Raw genomic sequence first — 7,475 nt, 5'->3', positions numbered from 1 at the left:
GCACACACACGCACACACACATACACACACACACACACATACACAAACACAAACACACACACACACACACACACACACACACACACATATATATACACATGGACGATAGATCTTTGACGGCAACTTTTCCTCAAATTCTGACGATTGTATTCCCCCAGTTTCCTGCTGAACTCTGACTGGTACTGTGTGCTTGTGACAGTGTGTGTGTGTGTGTGTGTATGTGTGTGTGTGTGTGTGTGTGTGTGTGTGTGTGTGTGTGTGTGTGTGTGCACGCGCATGTGACAGTGTGTGTGTGTGTGTGCGTTCGTGCGTGTGCAACTGTAGCCCCAAATCTAATGGTGTCACAGACTTGCGCGACTCACTGATTTTACTTTTGTAATGATCACGCAGCCCGACTAAAGTCTGCTGGGAAAGAAAAATCTTTATACTTAAAGTTTTCAGAAGAGTTTTACGACACTCATGTGAAGATGAATCCCCCCAAAAAGGCCGCTTCCAGTATTTCATCTTTTTATTTTTCATTTTATTATTACTGTTATTTTTTCCCGTTTTTTGTTTTCCTATGACCCTCTCCAATGAGCTTCATAGATTACACTCTCACTGCCGTAATAATGGAGTATTGCTGCATAAGGTCAACATTTCAAGCTGTTTTTGTTCAAATGGAAGTTGGTAAAACGCGGCCACGCCCACTCGCCGAGAAAACACCCCCCCCCCCCAAAAAAAACCTCTTCACACTCGTTTTGCTGCTCCACGGCTGAGCGACCGCTGTTTGAGCACAGTTCTATTCAGGTGTCAACATCTCAAAACCTCACTTTGAGTGCTCAATATTTGGGCTATATGTCATGGAAGAAATTCAGTCCAATATTTATTTTTTCTTAAATGAAATTGCAGGTTATTCTATGGGACGAAATATATATAAATATATATATATATAGAGACACACACACACACACATAATAAATATATACAATAAATATGCAATAAAAAACTGGTTTAAAAAATTAATTCCAAAAATAATATAATGCTTTTAGAAAAGTGTTTTTTTATTTGATCAGTGTTTAAAAATATTTTATAAAATAAGTAACTAAATTGAATGAATGCGTGGCTGTGGTTGCAGAACTTTATCGAACACATTATCGATTTTTCAATTTTCACATCGATTCAGAAATTTGAACGGAATGGAATTTAATCGTATCAGAGTATTACATTTTTTTTAATTTTTTTTTTTTACTATTGTTATTCCGAACCTCGTCCTAATTGGTAAATTGACTTTCAGTGTCCGTGACAATCCAAAACCTGGGTGAGGGAAGCAGGAAGTGGAATATTTCGGAGGTGGCCTTTAAGGTGGTACTTTTGGGAGTCTAGTGAAGCCCCCTACTGGTGAAACTGGGAACTACTGTTTGAAAGAAGCTGAATGTGTTTATAGACAAATGTACATAATAATAATAATTATAATAATAATAATATGAAGATTTATTTTGTCCTTGTTTTACTTGTACCAAGATGCTAAATTATAATGATGGACCGAACCTCCAATTTAGTGTTCAGACTTTGGGCGTTCAGAGGAGGGAGTCCACGTCCAAATACCGGACGGGACTCAAACGGGAATTCTGTCCCATTCCGACGTCCAGCGTCCCCGACATTCCTGAGAAAACTACGCAAACTAAACCAATGTAGAAGATGGAGCCCAGGGTTGCCCAGGGAGGGGATGAGGGAGGGGACAAAAGGAGGGGACGAGGGAGGGGACGAGGGAGGGGACGAAAGGAGGGCATGAGAGAGGGGACAAAGGAGTGGACGAGGGAGTGGACGAGGGAGTGGACGAGGGAGGGGACGAGGGAGGGGACGAAGGAGGGGACGAGGGAGGGGACGAGGGAGGGGACGAAGGAGGGGATGAGGGAGGGGACGAAGGAGGGGACGAAGGAGGGGACGAGGGAGGGGACGAGGGAGGGGACGAAGGAGGGGATGAGGGAGGGGACGAGGGAGGGGATGAGGGAGGGGACGAAGGAGGGGACGAGGGAGGGGACGAAGGAGGGGACGAGGGAGGGGATGAGGGACGGGACAAAGGAGGGGACGAGGGAGGGGACGACGGAGGGGACGAGGGAGGGGACGAAGGAGGGGATGAGGGAGGGGACGAGGGACGGGACGAAGGAGGGGACGAGGGACGGGACGAAGGAGGGGACGAGGGAGGGGACGAGGGAGGGGACGAAGGAGGGGATGAGGGAGGGGACGAGGGACGGGACGAAGGAGGGGACGAGGGAGGGGACGAGGGAGGGGACAAAGGAGGGGACGAGGGAGGGGACGAGGGAGGGGACCAAGGGAGGGGAAGAAGGAAGGGGACGATGGAGAGGACAGGAGAGGGGACGAGGTGGCTCCGCCCCTTTATGGCTTTTTGGCTCCAGTTTAACAATAAAAGTTCAGGAAATGATTTCTGACGATGTCGTCACAATCGATCGAGACGAGGTGTGTTGTTGTAAATACACTTTCAATCAACGGTGCTGTCTCTCTCTCTCTGTCTCTCCATCTCTCTGTCTCTCCATCTCTCTGTCTCTCTCTCTCTGTCTCTCCATCTCTCTCTCTCCCTCTCTCAGTATCTGAGGTGCTGTCTCACATCACATTAACTGGATGTCAATCTCTTTGTGTTTCCTGAATGAATTGCCGTCGCCGGGAGGTTCCCAAAGTGTTTTTTAGCGTCAGGAAAACAAAAAATGTTGATTGTGCAAAATGTCAAAATGAAAAAATGTCAAAATGAGAAAATGAAAAAATGTCAAAATGAGAAAATGAAAAAATGTCAAAATGAGAAGATGTAAGAAGAGGACGCTGCGAGAGTCTGTGCGGGCGGCCATGTTATTAGGGTTTTTTTTTTTTTCTATTGGTCGTCTGGAGAAATGGATTCATGACCTCTGTGGCTCAGCGTTGGTTTTGGAACCTGTGAGATTGTTTTATTATTGTTTGTTTGTTTGTCGTTGCTTGTTTGTTTCTTTGTTTCTTTGTTTTCCTCTCTAGTGGATGCGCGAGTCCAAAGATTCTAGCGACAAAAAACCTTTAAGAGATAAAACGTAAGCCATGGAACTGCTCTGAACGGCAATCAAGACCAGTTTAAAAAATAAATAAAAGTAAACAAGAAAAACATTTACAAATCTAAACAAGAATAAAAGTTTTGCCTAACTGGGATGTACAGTAATTATTTTTATGTTTAGAGAAAATGAATAATGTTCATGTTTTTTTTTGTTGTTGACCCAAACAGTAAACAGTATATTAGGAAGATTTTCATGAAGTCGTAGGAGGATATTTTAAGTCGTTTATGCGAGAACCTTGAGATGCTACAGGACATACCGAGCGCCTTAGATGCCCCGTGGTGTTTGTACCTCCGTCACCCAACCTTCCTCAGAAAAACATCCACCCCCTTCACGGCGACGCACAAAGTCAAAACACATCCCGGCTCTGTGTTAATAATAAGTCAGGAAAACGACCCAGTTTGTCATCCAGAAGTCATCCAAAACAAAACCAAAACTGAATATATACTGTATGGTCTTCACCTCCATATCAAAGAACTGGATCCACATTTGGTGCAATAGAACTGTTTCCTGTACGGTGGCAAAAACTACACCTACACCCATAAAATATGAGTTATGTATTTTTTTGACTTTATTTTCGTGGGCTTTTCAGCAGGCAGCCCAAACAAAGTCAGACTTTAAAAGGGGCCGGTCGGACCCCCGGCACAGCGGGACCGGAACGCAGCGGCGGGGGGGCTCCGGGTTCAGGAAGCGAGGAACGCGGGCGGGAGCTCCGCCGTTCTCGGGGTGGGACGCCTCTGACCTCGCCCCCCCGGCGGCGTCCGCGCTTGACGACGACGTTTAGCTCCGCAGGAAAAAAAAAAAAGTGTATTAACCCCCTGGATGCCGTGTGTTGGGCCTGGGGCGGCTGATACAGCAGAACGCGTACGGCTTCCATGGAGGGTCATTCGTTTGCGTTGCTCCTTCCTTTGTAACCTCCTCAAACCCAGGCGCAGGGACGTGACGTCGTAGCTGTTTGTCCCCCGCGCCCACTTCACAACACCCTTGTTCGGGTCGCGACTGCAAAAGAAACAACGGTGCACGGATGCCTCCGTGGTCGGTGTTTCTGCGCGTTCCGTTTGCCGGAGAGGGCGTCCTCCAACAGGAAGGAGAACCTGAGCCGAGCACCAGGCCGAGGTGGAGCCGTTAGACCCAGCTCCTTTTTTATTTATTTTTTTTTTTGGGGGGCGGGGGGGTTCTTTCGTAGCGTGAAAGGGTTTTGGGTTTTTTTCGTTTCACTTTCACGTCCGTGACATTCAAGTCCCCCCTGCCGCTGAGGAACTGGACACCCAGGGTCCGAGCATTTTTACTATGCAGCAGTCGAAACGCTCACACCTCATGCGAGCCGTCAACGCTAATATTGCTTTTGCCAATGCTACTCGCTAATTTATGATCCATGCCATTGTAAATAAATGATTTCTATTGACTGAAATTGCCCCGTGTGTCGTTGTCGTTCCTCCGGAGACAAAACGTGTGTCGTGGCGTTGTTACTCTTCCACATTTGCTGTAATAAAACAACTGAACCTCATTTCGACACGTGGACTGTGGGTGCAATGCTCTGTGTGACCAGCAGATGGCGGTCTGGTACATTAGGGTCGTTCGTGCTTCAATTGTAATATATATAATGTCATATCTGACTAATAACAGTGATTCTCAATCTTTTTTTGCATCAAGGATCCTCATATCGATCCACATTAGTCCATGGTCCACATGTGATAAGATTTAGTGTCTGGGTCCCGGACCCTCCTATGAGAACCGCGGTTGTGGAAGTATAATGTATTATATTGTCCTCCGTATTAAAGCCGATCGTTATACGCAGACCTTTAGTCTGAGGGACGTTTGCCTAAAAGACATTGAAATGTTCTCGTGTTACTGAAATGTCGTGGAGACGCTTTGGAGGATCACGGCCCTGGGAGCCTGTTTTCCGTGTGTGTTTTTTTCGGTGAACATCTATTATTCAGAGAATTTCGTGAGTGCTGCTCGTCTGTTCTGACTTTCTGCTATTGATGTTTTTTCCCCAAAGGTATTTTTTTTTTCTGTGTGTCCGTTCTGTTCCATCCAGCTTGTAAAGACGTCGTCCATCTCTCTATCGTGACTGTGCCTGGAATTTGAGTATTGCTCACGTTAAAGCTCATGAGAGCGTCCTTCACTTCGCTTGATCCCCCTGCTAAATTTCTGCTGCACGATTCTCCTATTTATTCTATGTCTGTTTATTCTTGTGTGCGTCGCAGCCGTCCGGGACAATAATACCATATCCCCCCTCAAATTTCTTCCAAATATAGAAACCTCTTCCTCAGGTCAGGATCTTTTCAATTGGCCAATCACGTTGCCCGTTTCTATTATCTGACCAAGGGGATGAGCTAGATGATTTTTTTAGAGGTGTCGATGTTCAGTCTGGTATGTGAGTATTGAGTACGGGTATGTGTTTCATTATTATTATTACTATTATTATTATTATTAGTAGTAGTAGTAGTAGTAGTAAAAATAATAATAATAATACCGTTATTATCAGTTGATTATTATTAATAGTAATAATATTGTTATTATGGTGAACACATACGAAATTATAATAATATTAGTTTATTATTAATAATAACAATAATAATATTATATTGGTGTTGTGGTGAATAGAGACAACATAAGAATAATAAAATCTTTTTATAATAAAACATTTCATTTGACACAGGCTTGATATCTGACCAATGAGAGCCCTTGCGGGGTCAGCTGGGGGCGGGGCCAGGCCTCCCGGCCCCGCCCCCCGGAGCCCCCGGCGCGCACTGCGGGCTCCGTGTGCGGGCGCAGAGCGCTGCGAGGCGGCCCAGCGTGAGCAGCGACCCCGTCAGCGGCGGGAGGAGAGACGGGAGACACGGTGACCCTTTGTCCGACGCCGCTGGACCGTCCTGTCGGATGAGTGTTGACCGGGACATGAAGACTGAAAGGCCGGAGCGTGGTGTCCAAACGCCCGGTGTGTAAATGTCTCTTATGGGTTCGTCTTGTTCTGTTTGTATGGGGACCCTGACGTGTTAGCAGCGGTGGGTTAGCAGCGGTGGGTTAAGCCGCGGTGGTGGACCTAGCCGCGGTGGAGCTAGCAGCGGTGGGTTCCGCCGCGGCGGAGCTAGCAGCGGTGGGTTCCGCCGCGGTGGAGCTAGCCGCGGTGGGTCAAGCCGCGGTGGGTCAAGCCGCGGTGGAGCTAGCCGCGGTGGACCTAGCCGCGGTGGAGCTAGCAGCGGTGGAGCTAGCAGCGGTGGAGCTAGCCGCGGTGGAGCTAGCAGCGGTGGAGCTAGCCGCGGCGAGCTTGTCAACAACCGTCCCCGACCAGCTGGGGATAGTGACGCGAGACTTGCGAACGATTCGTTCGTAGCAGAGGAACCTTGAAAAGGAGCCGGTGTTCTGGAGTTCGTTCCGCCGCGGGCGAATAATCGACTCCCAAACAGATAATAACGACAATTTGAGCGGAGCGCGACTGATGTCCCTTGAAATCCGTCATTGTCGAGGAAGTTGATTATTCTCGGGAATCGCCACTTTGCGTTTTATCGGCCAAAATATATAAATATGTATTTTTATTTTTTATTATCATTTAACGGGATGAAAGGATTCCCGTTCGCCGCGCGTTAGACGAGACGAACCGAACCGAACCGAACAGAACCGAGCAGCGCGGCGTCGGCAAAGCGAACGAATCTTTTTCTCTCCTTTTTTTTTTTTTGACCGGGTGACTCGTCGCGGACCGAATCCCACATTCGGGTCGAAGCTCCCATCAGTGCTGTAGCACTGCGGCGTCTGCGGTGCACTTGTCTCCGTCCCGAGTCGCAGCTCCGACGCGGGGGCTTCGCTCGCCCGATCGCAGCCGCCGAACATGACGGGTCGTGCGAGGTAGGTGGTCTCCCCCGTCGTTCTCCCCGTGGCCTTGAATCCGTGGTACCGTCCGCGCCCGTTCCCGTCCACCCCGCGGTGGGACAGCCGGGGGAGCCCGTGCCCTTGACGGTGGAAACAACACTCCTCCTTCTTCTTCTTCTTCTTCTTCTTCTCATCCTTATTCTTCTTGCTCGTCTTCTTCTCCTCATCCCTCTTCTTCTTCTTCTTTTCTTCTCCTCATCCTTCTTCTTCTTCTCCTCCTTCTCCTCCTCATCCTTCTTCTTTTTGTGTTTTAATGGCAGGTATGAGGCGACCAGGCAGGTTATTTCCCCTCCGTGTGACCGGGAGCATCAGCGCCACCGCCGTCCCCGCTCCAAGGAGCTCCCGCGTGGGAGAGATGCTTCCGCTTCGCCCCGGTGACCGAGCGTGAGGCGGGTGGAGGCTGTGGACCGGAGATAACACCCTGAGTCCCAGAAGATAAGAAGACCATGACTCAACCCTCTGAATGAATAAAACCCTGCCTTTATCCCAGAGACAGTATTAAAGGGGTGGGGGGGTCTATCCACCCTATAA

This window comes from Zeus faber (genome assembly GCF_960531495.2).
Source record: "Zeus faber genome assembly, chromosome: 12".
Taxonomy (NCBI): domain Eukaryota; kingdom Metazoa; phylum Chordata; class Actinopteri; order Zeiformes; family Zeidae; genus Zeus; species Zeus faber.
Note: the sequence above shows the minus strand (reverse complement) of the source record.